The following is a 14,133-nucleotide window of genomic DNA, read 5'->3' as shown; positions in this document are numbered from 1 at the left end:
CATTGCTGAATTAAATCAAAGCATGACCTTCACCCTCTCTCTCTCACCTGCAGCTGTGTGGGATCCACCTCTGCAGGCCTTCGAGGCCCTCCTACGCTATTCCAGTTTTCTCTCTCCAGTCCTACTTTCCACTATTCTTTTCCACACACTTTATGTCATAATCAACCCTAATGCCCCATACTTCTTGGCCTTCTGCCTTTTGCTCACACTGATCCCTCCAATGGGAAGGCATGCTCAGATCTGACCCATCTTCAATAATGCTGTCTATCCTCTTTCACATACGGTATATCTGCTGATCCTCAAAATAAATCAAAAGATTTTAAGCCAAGTTAAGTTATTTATCGATAAGGTTCAGAAAGTAATAGCTACGGATACTTACTGAGCGCTTTGTGTCAGGCACTGTGCTAATGATTTCTCGTTCTTCATCTAGTTAATCCTTCCTGACAACCGAATGAGCTGGGCATCAACCTCCCCTTTCATAGCTGGAGAAACTGAGACCTAAAGATATGAAATAAATCGACAGGGTCACACGGCTGGTAAATGAACTGCAATTCAAACAAACCATCTGTCTCGGCATCCTTATGACTAAACTTTCTATCACACTGCCTTTAGAGGGGTTACGTCACTTGTCGAAGGTCACAGCACTACCAGGTGACAGAATCAAATCCAGGGGACTGGAGACTTCTGACCTTTTCCACCACACGTGTTGTTTCCCTACTGTGTCGTCACCTGCAGGAAAGCCTTTCTAAGCCCCAAAAGGAAGTCAATGCTTCTTTTATGAGTCCCCAATATCCCCTGAGTTCTCACCAATGTATACCTTGTCAGATTTTAGTAAAATATAAAAACAACATTTTGACCATTTTTACGTGTGCAGTTCAGTGGCATTACGCACATTCTCACTGGTGTGCAAACATCACCACCAGCCACTCCAGAACTTTCTTCCTCTTCTCAAACTGAAACTCTGTACCCATTAAAAGAATAACTCTCCTTCCCCTAACCCCTGATGACCACGATTCTAGTTTCCGTCTCTATAGATTTAACTGATCTAGGTGCCTCGTGTAAGCAGAGTCACCGAGCATCTGGCCCTTTATGACTGGCTCATTGCGCTTAGCTTGTCTTCAGGGTTCAGCCACGCTGTGGCATGTGTTGGAATTTCCTTCCTCTTTAAGGCTGAATAATATTCTATCATAAATACGTACTACAACATTTTGTTTATTCATTCATCCATAGATGGACACTTGGGCTGCTTCCATGTTTTAGCTATTATGAATAATACTGCCGTATACACAGGTGTTCAAGTGTCTGAGTTCCTGCCTTTAATACTTCTCAGTATATATCCAAACATCGAATTGCTGGCTCATATGGGAATTCAGTTTTTCATTTTTTCAGCAACTGCCTTAACTGTCTTTCACAGAGGCTGTACCATCTTACATTTCACCAAAAGCACAGAAGAGTAAATGTATACCTTTTAATATAGGTTCTAGAAAATGTGTCTTACAGACTCAGCCCCTTGAAGTAGGGTTCTTTTGACATTCAACTTTATATCCCGAACAACACCTCACACTTAATTGATGCTTCAAAAGTATTTTGTTGAATAAATGCATAAACAGGGCATCAAAAAATCACTATCTTCAAACAAAGGAATCTGCTTTTATTGGAAACATCCTAAAAACTTCCGACCAGCTCCAAGTCGCTGCTGAACAGTGTCCCTAGAGATATATATTTTTTAAAGCGGGTATATAAATCTGGAGTTTCATTTCTTAAAAACAAGTGGTCCCACAGTATATTTCTTTTTCTCTCACCAGCTTCTTGTCAACACTAGGCTCATCTCCTAGTCCTGTTTCTTTTCTAGGCTCACAATAAAACTGATTTAAAGTAAAAGTTTCTTTAAGAATTATGCTACAATATGCTGATCTGAAAATAAATTTTCTAAAATTATTTTTTTGCCCATAAGGGGGCCATCGAAGATTTCCTGGTGATATTATTTTCTAAGAAGTTATGCACAGGTTATGAACATCCTTCTGTCAGAAGCAACTAGATGCTACTTTTGATTATCTTCCATTTTGAATTTCTAGGTAAGATTTTAATGCAGCAAAAATTAAACTCAAAAGCCCTTTTATCTTATTATTATAATTAATAACTTTGTTTATAGGGGTAAGTACTATTGACATGTATATTGAAGACTTTAGTTTTTAGAGACAAGCTTGGGGATATTTTCCTTGTCATGTTCTGCCTTCTGTGTTACTACTCATTCGCAAAATAGCGTGGAAAGAGGAGAGGAGGTGAAATAAGTAAATGATGCTTCCCAAAACCAGAAACTAGATAGGCAGGTGAAGAGGTTAGGTATTTGCCTAAAAATAAATTTTATAACAGAACCATATCTTAGATAGTCGCCCAACACAAGGCCCCACTTTCTCCTGAACCTCACCCCTGTGCCATGAGCCTCCATAGTAGCCATGTCTCGGCCACACAGCTCAACTCCCCCAGCCTCAGCTCATTGGACCAGGGACGGATACCTGACTGAACCAATCTCTCTTCTGGGAGCTTGCCCTTGCACCAGGAAAACAGTGATTTGTTTGCCAGCTGCTTGAATGGAGGACATACGATCCTCAGACCTCTGGGTCAGTCATGTTTAATCAACTGCACAAAGAGAAGCAGAGAAAACCACTTGTAAACAGAGCACTCACAGCAAAGAACAGCGCAGCCCGGAAAGGGGTGGAGGTCGGGGAGGGGTGGGCAGGCAGCCAGCTCCACGCAGCTCCCAGCGCTCTGAAGGCTTTCCACTTTCTGGTCCCCATGGTGGCTAGGTGTCCCTCTAGATACAGCCCCTCGATCTTGGCTGGCCCACCACTACCTGGTTCCTGGCAGATGCCTTTATTTTGAGTCATGTGTACATCTGTGACAGCAACTGGAGAAAGCAGTGATGCTCAAGGACAAAGCCGGTTGGGTGTGACCAGGAAAGTCCCGGGGGACCCGGGTGAGAAGAGCTGGAGTAGGGCAGTGGCAGAGACACCGGGGAGAGAGCGGAAGGTCTGAGGAGAGAGTGGCAAGTTCAACTGTGCACATGTTAAGCCTGTGGAGCCTGCAGAAAGACCAGGGGCCATTCCCCGGGGGGGACAGTGGTGGGTCTAAAGCTCAGGAGAGAGGTCTGGACTAGAAAGAGAGATTTTTGGAATTATTAACATCTCGATGGTATCAGCAGCCATGACTGTGAGACGTGAGAAAAATGAGTGTCCCTTACAGCACCTCTAATGAAGGGACAGATGAAGAAAAAAATAAACCAAAAAGGAGACTTAGGGGTGGGAGAAAGACTAGGAAAGCACAGCAGGACAGAAACCAAGAGCATTTTAAGAAAAACAGTGGCCAACAGTGCAACTGAGTTATGAGCAAAGAGGTGCGCACTGGATCTAACAAGATGCGCACTGGCTGCCCGTGAGAACCGTTTTAGTGGAGTTGGGGTGTGTGGCAGAAGCTCCATGGGGTTGACAAGGGGACGAGTGGTAGGGAGGACTGCAGGCTGGGGGTAGACAGCTCTTTGGAGAAATTTGGCAGTCAGGCAGATAAGAGAAAGAGGGCAGGAGCTGGAAGGCAATGCGGGGTTAAGGAAGCCCAGGCCATCTGGGACACATGGAGGAATGTTGCGATGCCTCACAGGTAGAAGCTTGCTGTAGAAGCAGGAAGGTGCAGCCCTGTTGAGTGAGGTTGAGATCCATGCCTGGGACGCTGCTGCCCCTGGAAGCAATTCTCATGGGAAAGAGGAGAAGAAAGAAAGGGAGGAGGGGCGGGTGGGGGCTGGGACAGGGGTGAAAGGCAGAAAACTGTGCTTGAACGACAATTAAAATTTTAAAAAGTGGGGGGGGGGGGCAGGAAGGAGCATAGAGGGACGTTGAGCTTAGATATAGAATCAATGACCGCCTCAGTGAACCCCACAGAGATCTTTGGAACTGGAACGGCCCTTCAGAGATGTCCCAGTCTGGGCCAAGGCTGGGCATTTACCAGTCGTAGGATGCCAGCTGCCCTTCCAGGACAGGGTGCGACCTTGGCTGAGTCGGCTCTCCTCAGCTGGAGCAATCCCTAAAGGGGCTCAACAGCTAAAGACTGAACGGCACTCCCAGCAGCCAGGGCCACAGACCCTTTATGGAGGGGGACCCAGGGGCACAACGCAGAGTGCCCACATTCTTCTTCTTTATGAAAAATACTAGTAACATTTAAGCTCCTCGGCCCCATTTCCTTTTTTTACTTTTACTTTGACTTATTCTTAGAAAGAAAAGAAGACAGGAAAGAAGAGAGGAAGAGGAACACTGATCGGTTGCCCCTTGCGCACCCCCAACTGGGGTCCTGGCCCAAAGCCCAGGCACTTGCTGCCTGAGAATTGAACTCGTGACCTTTTTATTCACAGGCAGGCACTTCATCCACTGAGCCACACCAGCCAGGGTTCCTTGGCCCCATTTTCAATGCCTTTCATCTTCTGGCTTCTACCTACCACTTTAGGCTTCTCTCCCACCTTCTACTACAACCCTACTCCTCCTTCTTTGATCTCCCCATGGCTCGGCCTGGTGGTCCTGGCCTTATCCTATTCCTCCTTCAGAGTCCCTCTCAGATGCTCTGTTTCTGGGCATACTTCCCTGATTCTCACAGATAAGAGTAAATCTCTCCCTTCTCTCTCCTCCCTTGTATGAAGTTCTACTTTTGCTCTTAACCCTCCGGTGTGGTCGGTTATCTCTGTCCCCAACTGGGCTGAGCTCTCTGAGTGCAGAGACAGAGTGCAGGCTGAGCTCTGAGTGTGTGAATGATTTCAGCGTCCCCAGCCTTATGTGCTGGGTATAGAGGAGGAACTGAGTTCCCATTAGTTAAATAAATATGTGAATGCATTCATGAATAGATGAATGAATTAATGAGTTGGCAGAGCTTGAGCTCAGGGGGCTGCCTAGGCTGGAGGCTGGTGCCAAAGAGGATAATGCCCAATGGGCATGGTGAGGCCCCCCTGTCCAGCTCATCTTGTGTTGATAGCCACGGGCTCCTCTTTGGTGAGTGGGAGCAAGAGCACTTCTGGGAAGGCAGAATTTTTTTAAAAGATTTTATTTACTTACTTTCAGAGAAAGTGAAAGGGAAGGAGAAAGAGAAGGAGGGAAACATCCATGTGTTAGAGAGACATTGGTGGGTTGATTCTCAGGGACTAGGCATGCACCCTGACCAGGGAATCGAACCAGTGACCTTTCACTTTGCGGATGTTGCCCAACCAACTGAGCCACACTGGTCAGGGCAGGAGGCAGAATTTTTATTCCAAGGAGAAAGAGGGTGGGGAAAGGAGAAAGATGGGAAGATACTCTATCTCAGTGGAAGTAAGACATCAGCTATTGTTTGTGAGTATAAAGGCAGGTTCTAGCCATGTAGAGCCCTGGAGTCCAGGGCTGGCCGAGTAAGCGGCCTGGGTCAGAGCCTTGGTCTGAGGGTATAATCTGCTTCTGGTGGAGTTGGGAGATGACAGCGGGAGGGCAGACAGGAGCTCCGCCAGGCCCACTGTGTGCTGGGCTGGAGGAAAAGACAAATCCTAGATTCACTAGATCTTTTGAGTCTGGGGCCGGTCCGTCTAGCCTCCCTGGGGCGGGGCTTCATGACCCGGGACGGCAGCTTCTTTCTTCTCCACTTTGATCCAAACACCTGTTGTCCTCAAGCATTTTCTTATTTAATACTCACGGTATCCTTTCATATATATTATTACATTATACAGGGTGGGGCAAAAGTAGGTATAGAATTGTGAGTATGAGAAACATAGTTTATTCTTATAGTGCTTATTAATTATGTTTTTCATACGCACAGTTGTAAACTTACTTTTGCCCCACCCTGTGTGTGTGTATATATATTATATATTAAACACTGATATAGAACTGACCACATGCCAGGCCCTGTTCTTAGAATTTTATAAATATTAATGCATTTAATGTTCATAAAAGCCCTGTGAGGTCATAGGTACTTTTATCCTGCTTTGCAGTTGAGAAAATGGGGGCACAGAGATTGGGGCTACATAGCTCATAGATAAATGATTCGTTGCATTTTACACAACAGAGGGGCTTATTCATTCATTCATTCATCAATTAGTTACTGATTGTTCCCCAGTACTAGGCCCTGAGCTAGGCAGTAGGGCACAGAGATAAGTAAGATGGGGTAAGTCCTAGCCCTCAAGACGCTCACAATGTTGGGCCCTTAGTCCTGAGCTGCTAAGGCTGGATGCCTGCAATAGTTCTCCATGGATGCTTCCTGCTAATCTGTCTGGAAATTCTTTATTTTTAAGCCACCTAGATGATGGTGATAACATCGTTGTGCCCTTTCATCTGCTTCTCTGGCAAGTACTTGCCTCATCTGTAGCCGACTGACTCTCGTAAGAAGAGAGCAGAGCCCCATTCCTAGAAGTGAGTAGACTGCTGGGGTTCCCTTCGTGCCTTTGTCCATACCGTCTCCTCCACTGGGACGCTGTCTCCAGTGATTCATCCTTTCTGCAAACTTCGGTGATATCCGTCCCAAGATAGCTTCTTTGAGAGTCCGTAGCCCCATTATGATACCACATTTAATGATGACATTTTCTTATTTCATTCTCACAACAATCCTGTGAGAAAGAGCTTATCATCTCCGTATTATAGGTAAGAAATCAGGAGTTCAACAAACTGAACAATCTGTCCCAAGGTCACCAGCTAGTAAGCAGCAGAACTGGGATTTGAACCCATGTCTGTCTGGCACTACATACCAAGCCAGGCTTTTTTTTTCCATTCTTTTTATTTTATTGCACTAGAAATTTATTTCCTTCACCTATACAGAATATAAAACCTATCTTCACAATGAATTATGCCTCTCTGCTCTCATTTTTTCGCACGAAAATTAATGGCCACTTCCTGAAAAAAACTGAAATAAATCCCGAGGCCCACAACCCTAACCGGGGTGCTACACTGCTGCTACTTCGGCTTTTGTTTCTGGAATCCTTGGATAGTCAACATATATTCCACAACTATGCGGTTGCTTATGGCCTTCAGTTGTTCCATGTGTGAATTTCTCGTTTGCTCAGCTTGATTTTTATCCCCTGTGATGCACACAGTAAATGCATAATAAATGTTTGTTGAATGAATGGATTTTACATGTATCTTGCTGAAATATACGCAGCTCTGTTTGATTCACTAGAGTGGCATACCCGAACAAGAAATAATTTTTCTTAATGTGTCCCTTATAAATTGAACCTGACTATATTTGATTAATTCCACATCATGCATTTTTATTGCACCAATCACTCTGGTATCAGGTCATATTTATTTTAAAAACAGATTCACAAAGGGTGCAGGACTGGAGTGACAGTGTAAATATGTTAATAATAAAAAGAATACTAAAGATATTTTACTGGAAACTCTCACATGCTAATGATGAGTAAGTGCATTCTACAGAAATATGTTTGATTTACAATGCAATTAATTTCAAAAAGAATCAGATCCTATACCGTATCTTGAATACTTAGATAATGAAAACTAAAAATGAATGTTGAGGTCATAAAATCAGAGAAACAAAAACCACCTTAAAGACCTTTAGCATTGTGCTAGAACAATAGCCCAATCACTGAAAATGGTGCCCTTGTCCGATCATCTGCATCCAGATTAGGAAGACCCTCCTGGGTAGCTGCCGGGATTCTGCACTGCACAGAGCACTGCGTGCCCCGTGCAGCCCTCGCGATGCAAAACAGCCCCTAGTATCCAGAGACTGAAGAGCCCTGGCACCTTCAATCATGCAGCAGAAGGCTTTGGGGGTTTCTTGTTCAGGAGGAAGCAAAGTCTTTCATGTCAACTCGCATTGTGGGATGTGGGAGCATTTCCATAGTCAGGGATTTGGCCCCGTCTTAGGATCCCGCTAAAAAAACAAATGCATTCTCGTACCCTATTCAAATTGCAAGAAATAAGAAATGTGCTTCATTTGGTATTTCATCACTCAACTCAGACGTTCTAAGAAAGCGTGCATTCTTATGCACACTTTGGGGAAAGATGCCCATTTCTGTAATAGGATTTATAAAGTTGACTCTGCCCGCTTTGTATCCGAGAGAGGAAGAAGCAGATGCCGCCGAGGGACCACGCACCACGGGATCCTCACCGCGGTGCAAAATGGTTGCGATCTCCCCTCATTTATTAAGGACAGATCTGCTGCGACGTCACAGACACCAGCCTTGTACGCTTATTAGCCAAATCTTATGGACAACTTTGATTCAAAAAATAACATTTTAATTACAAAAATAAGAGATGCTGTCTGGAGACAGTGCATTTTCATGTTTCTCTGGCAGTAATTGTGCATCTTAAAAGAAATACTGTGGAATGAATTATCACAATTTTCATTAAAAAAACACAACAATGCCAAAACAAACAGAGACTAAACTGAGCCTCTAAAAATATTTCACAGCATAGTAGCCAAATTACATACACGGAGGAGCAGAATCAGGGAGAAGAAAGTGACAGAAAATAGCACATAAGAGCTTTTAGTTATAGGCCGTTTAGTAGTATTTTACCTTTAATCTCCAGGCACAATTACCTTGAGGAAAATTAAATTTTAATTTAGAAATAAAATAACAAAGTAATTTATATCAAATGAGAAAAAAATGAAACAAAATATAGCATTGGAAAACTTGTGGATGACACTGAAATGTTTTGTGGTTTACCACCAACCCCTTCCAGTGAAACACCACCTACTTGGGGCATTCTGTTCAGGACCTGAAAAGAGGGAGAGGGCGATGACGATTTCCACTCAAGAGAGTCTGTCTTTCAGGGATGTTTAATCCGCAGTGATTGACCCAACTTCGTGCTGTTTAACCTCCTCTCCCACCCGGTCTTCACAAGGTCTTCATATGGGACAGACAGGTGTGTCATGATTAAGAGGTGGAGCTTTTGGTGCATTGGAGTTTGTAGCCCCGCTCTGCAGGTGCCCCGCTCATCAGGAACAAATGACTTCTCTAAGCCTCAGTTTCTCATCTTTGAAGTGGGTACAATTATAGTAGCTACTTCTTAGGGTTAGCGTTAGCATGGAAGGAGATGGTGCATGCAAAAAAATAATTTTAAGTGTTCCATAATGTGAGGGGGAAATGCTGAGCCAAGTTCTAAGCTCCTGTTCTGTCTTTATAGCACGTTGTGTTGCACACAGCAAAGCCGAACCACTCCATTTCTGATGATAATGAAGTTCTGATTCTCGATCCCCTTCTCCCTTCCAGAGTGTCCTCCGCAGGCATTGTTTCCTTTGTCCTCTAAGCAGCATGCTTCTTCCATGCTGCCTTCTGGCTCCTGAAAGGTAATTTGCAATGGCCAGCATGACCAATGTGTTACCCAGAATTGAAAACATGGAAGAATTAACACCAAACGTGTCCCTGCTTTTTCAGTTTTTAATGACCTTGCCAGTTCAGAGAACCAATTTGCTTTTTCCCAACGTGGATCAAAACATTAAACTGAATTGTCCTTAGGTTGTCACAGCTGAGTTGTCTGATTTCCCCACTCCCAACCCCACCAGGAAGGAGGGGCAGGCCAGGCTGGGGCAAGTCCCGTGGGGCTGTGGCGGGGCTCTGGCTACAGCTGGGTTTTTGTGTGTGAGGTGGAAAGCAGAGTGAGATTAGAAGAGCATGTCTAAAAGAGGTTCTCACTAGAAGGGGCTAGTGAGAAGTCAGGACTGAAAAAATCACAGGAGGAAGCACAAGCAGGAAAGACAGGTTGGGTCTGCCTTGGGGACAGTGACATGAGTGTGCTTGCCTGCTGACCTTAGCTTGCCCAGCATTAGCTGAAGGGCGGGAAATGTTCTTTAAAAGGTATGAGGGTGGGAAGATAGACTCTAAACCTCTGTTACATCAGTGCATGGGAAAGAAGCTCATCGGTTACAGCACAGAGTTGTGATTAAGACACCAGGCACAGAGAGTTCAAATCCAGCTCTGCCCCAACCAGCTGTGATTTGAGGCAGGTTACTACTCTACTCCATACGTCAGCTTCCTCAGCTGTAAAAGGAGCATCATTAGAATATTTACCTATCAGAGCAATCATCAGGATTCAAAGACATCACATTTAAAAAGCACTTCAGTAAGGATTTATCATTCTCTACATAGCTACATTTCCGCTCAAACATTAACAATCAGTGAGCCACCTCTTACATAAAATTGTCACCTATATCAGCGCTTCCGGTTTTACAGGGTGGGGCAAAGGTAGGTTTAGCATTCATATGGAAAACAATACAATAAATTTAAATAATAAATAACAATACAAGAATAAACTCTGTTTCACACACACCTATAAAGTTACTTTTGCTCCACCCTGTACATATCTTCATAGCTCATACTAATCATTTATCTCTGGTATTACTTATAAATATTTTCAATATTGTCATTCTCCCTCCATTAGAATGTAAGTTCCAGGATGAGAGGATTTTTGTCTGTTTTGTTCACTGATTCTATCCATAGCACCTAGGCACAGTGCCCGGCCATGTGCTCAGTAATTTTGGTGATTGAAGAAATGTGTTGGTCAACACCGTAATTACCATTCCTGGGTCAGAAACTCTTTCTTCCCTTCTTTTTTAAGATTTTATTTATTTATTTTTAGAGAGAGGTGGAGGGAAGGAATTATTTTTAAATAATTTTTAAAGAGAGGGAAGAGAAATACCAATGTGTGGTTGCCTCTCACGCACCCCCTATTGGGGAACTGGCCCACAACCCAGGCATGTGCCTTGACTGGGAATCGAAGCAGCGACCCTTTGGTTCACATGCTGGCATTCAGTCCACTGAGCCACACCAGCCATGGCCCTGGGTCAGAAACTATTGACAACCCCTGAGCTAGGGAAGCAGAGAAGACAAGTATAAAAATCTCTAGGTAAGCAATCATTTGCAAAACTTTCACGGGGTTTTAGGCAAAGCTTTCATACTGGGTTTCTCACATCAACCACTCAAATCATCCTTGAATACTTAGGCAGGGCAAAGGTTAAGGAGGAAGGACAGAGGTCATGACCAGCTGAGATGTGAGTGAGGGAAGGGACTTGGTCACATTGCTGACCCTGGGAGGGGAACCTGAGGCACAAAGTCTGGGAATCCATCTGCATGAAAGAGGCGGGGGTGCGGGGGTGGGGGGAGAGTGTGTGGAAGCTGTTTCTGCGACTAAGGAGGACAGCAGATTTTCAGTTCGAAAGTTTGTGGTCTCACCTATTTTACGATTACACAAGTAATATCAGGCTGGGTTCTCTTTGGAGTATTTGCCCAAAAGTAGAGATAAAGCCCAACTTGTTCTGGAGCGTACTCTGATCCCCCGAGGCAGGGTCACTCCAGCCATTCACAAAGGTCTACAGGCCTGTGCCAAAGGGCTGCTGGCGTGTGTAGGCGCAGATGTATGCACACTTCCCTGTGTGCAGTCTTTAAACCATAAATGCTGTCATACTCTACATGTTACTTTCCAAATGTTACAGGACTTTCAAATCCAGTTATCTGTGATTTATGTCCCCTGTGTAACTTCCTAGAGATCTACCTCGGTTTTTCATGGCAGCGAGAACTTTTAAGGTGGTGAGGAACAGTTTCTAGAATAATGTTTAATAGAATTTATTTTTTAGCAGTTTTAGATTTACCCAACAACTGAGAAGATAGTACAGAGTTCCCGTGTGCCCTGCACCAAGCAGCCCCGATTACTGTCTTATGTTACCATAGGTCATTAGTAAGTGGTTCTGTTCATTAACTAAAGTCCATAGTTTATTCAGATTTCTATTGCTTAATGCCTTTTTCTGGTACAGGATCCCACCCAGGATACCACACTACATTTGATAGTCACGTCTCTTTAGGTTCTTCTGGACAGGGACAGTTTTTCAGGCTCTGATCCTTGATGACCTTAGTAGTTTGAGGAGTACTGGTAAAGTCTTTTGTAGGATGTCCCTCAATTGAAATTTATCTGATGTTTTCTTCATGATTAGACCAGGGTTATGGCCTTTGGGAAGTAAGATCACAGAGGTAAAGGGCCATTTTTCATCACATTATATCAAAAGTACGTGCTAAGCCAGGTAGTTCAGTTGGTTAGAATGTTGTCCCGATAGGCCAAGGCTACGGGTTTGATCCCTGGCACATAAAAACCAATGAATGCATAAATAAGTGGAACAACAAACCAATATTTCTCTCTCTCTCTCAAATCAATAAATAGAAAAAGAAAATTTTTTTAAAAGTACATATTAGAACACGACTTATTACTGTTTAATGATATTATTCTTGATCATCTGGCTGAGGTGGTGGACATTTATTTTGTACTTTGAGTTATAATCTAATACTACTTTATTTTGTTGCTCAAAATTTTCAACTTGGGCCATTGGATTTCCATTGGCTTCTGTGTCCCTTTGACATAATCCCTTAGATTTAAGTTTGTTTTTTCCACCCCTTCCTTCCTTTTTGGCAGGACAGGATGCTTCAGAGTTATCTTTATTTACTGCCCCTGCCCTAGGTCAGTCATCTCCAAGGAATCCTGGTTCCTTTTACTGGAGAGTGGTATAGGAAGCAAGATCTTACCCTGGCTGGTGTGGCTCAGTGGATTGAGTACGGGCCGGTGAACCAAAGGGTTGCTGGTTCGATTCCCAGTCAGGGCGTATACCTGGGTTCAGGCCAGGTCCCCAGAGGGGGCATGTGAGAGGCAACCACACATTGATGTTTCTCTCCCTCTCTTTCTCCTTCCCTTCCCTCTCTCTAAAAATAAATAAATAAAATCTTTTTTTACAAAAAGAGAGAGAAACGAAGGTCTTGGCACTAGGTATGTTCTTATGGCAAGCAAATTTATTTTTCCAAAAAAAAATTAAAATGTTTATGGACTTTATTTTTTATTCAAAGTAAAAATTATTCATTCAAAATCACTGTTATTCAGTCTGAAGGACAAACATATTTAAAAAACATATATACTCTATTGTGAAATAGTGTTAAAATCTAAATATCTTTGAGAGTCAGATTTTTCATCTTTCACAGCTTGTATATATACTATTTGAGAATTCACAAAATGTCATCCCATGGCCCTGCCTGGTAGATATTATCATTTCTACTCTTGAATGGGGAAACTGAGGCAGGGAGAAGTGATGTGACTCTATCAGGGCCACAGAACATAGCTGAAGCTAGAATGTTTCTTCCATTCGCAGTGAAATTTTATCTTAGATTTTGGCAAATAACTGGGAAATACAAAGATGAATAATTTACAGCCTCCCTTATTTATTTCCTAGGACCCTCCCTTATTTCCTAGGACCTCTTTCTTCAGTATAATCTTTAGATTTTGCTGGAAATTGTACACTCTCTTCAGAGCTTAGACAGAGCGGGTTCTCCCAGGCGAAGCAAGTTCTGAGACTTCCCCTTAAGTACTCCCCCGTCATCAACACCTCTGCTGTATAAAGCCAGACATTAGTTTCTAGGCTATTTCCAGAAACCAGACCAGGGCCTCAGACTCAAGGACCAGAGGGCCAGGCAGGTTTTGCAAATGAGTGCAGCAGGCTACAGAGTATCTCAGTGCCTGGTGGCTGCCACCTGGCCTTTGTCACGTCCTCCACCCAGCAGGCAGGTGGCCACTATTCACCAGATTGTCGACTGGCAGGCTGTGGGTCCAGTCCTGCCACACCTTTCCAATTCTCCCAGAGAAGCCAAAAAAGCCCTCAGCAGACCCAAACTATGCGGACTGGCTTCCACCTTCAGGCTACCTGTTTTTGTTTTTGATTTTTTTCCCTTGTGAGTTAATGTGTGTTCATCATCGGCACTGTTTTTGCTCATTTGGGTGACAGTACTGACATATTCTTGCAACAACCACTTACCTCATATAATTTTCATCCAGGAAATACCTCTCGAGTACTTATTACAACTGATCAGTGCAGAGATCCTTACTCCTAACGAGGGTCACCTGACAAGGGTGATGGAGTGCGTTCGTTCATCTAGGACAGATTACCAAGTGGCAACCTGCATTCACCATAATACAAATATCTGGTGAGCGCTTACTGTTTTGTTCCTTACTGTGCTGGTCACCAGGGATGCTATGACTGAAATACGTCCCTGCCTCAGGTCACCTCTACTTTAGTAAATCATCCCCCAATGAGGTGGCTGAGGTGGGAAAATCATGCAGTCGCAGGAAGGATGTAAAACAGCACCATTTG

This window comes from Sturnira hondurensis, unplaced genomic scaffold (assembly GCF_014824575.4).
Source record: "Sturnira hondurensis isolate 20B ecotype Veracruz unplaced genomic scaffold, ASM1482457v3 Scaffold0022908, whole genome shotgun sequence".
Taxonomy (NCBI): Eukaryota; Metazoa; Chordata; class Mammalia; order Chiroptera; family Phyllostomidae; genus Sturnira; species Sturnira hondurensis.
The sequence above is the reverse complement of the archived record's forward strand: the minus strand, read 5'-3'. Positions refer to the sequence as shown.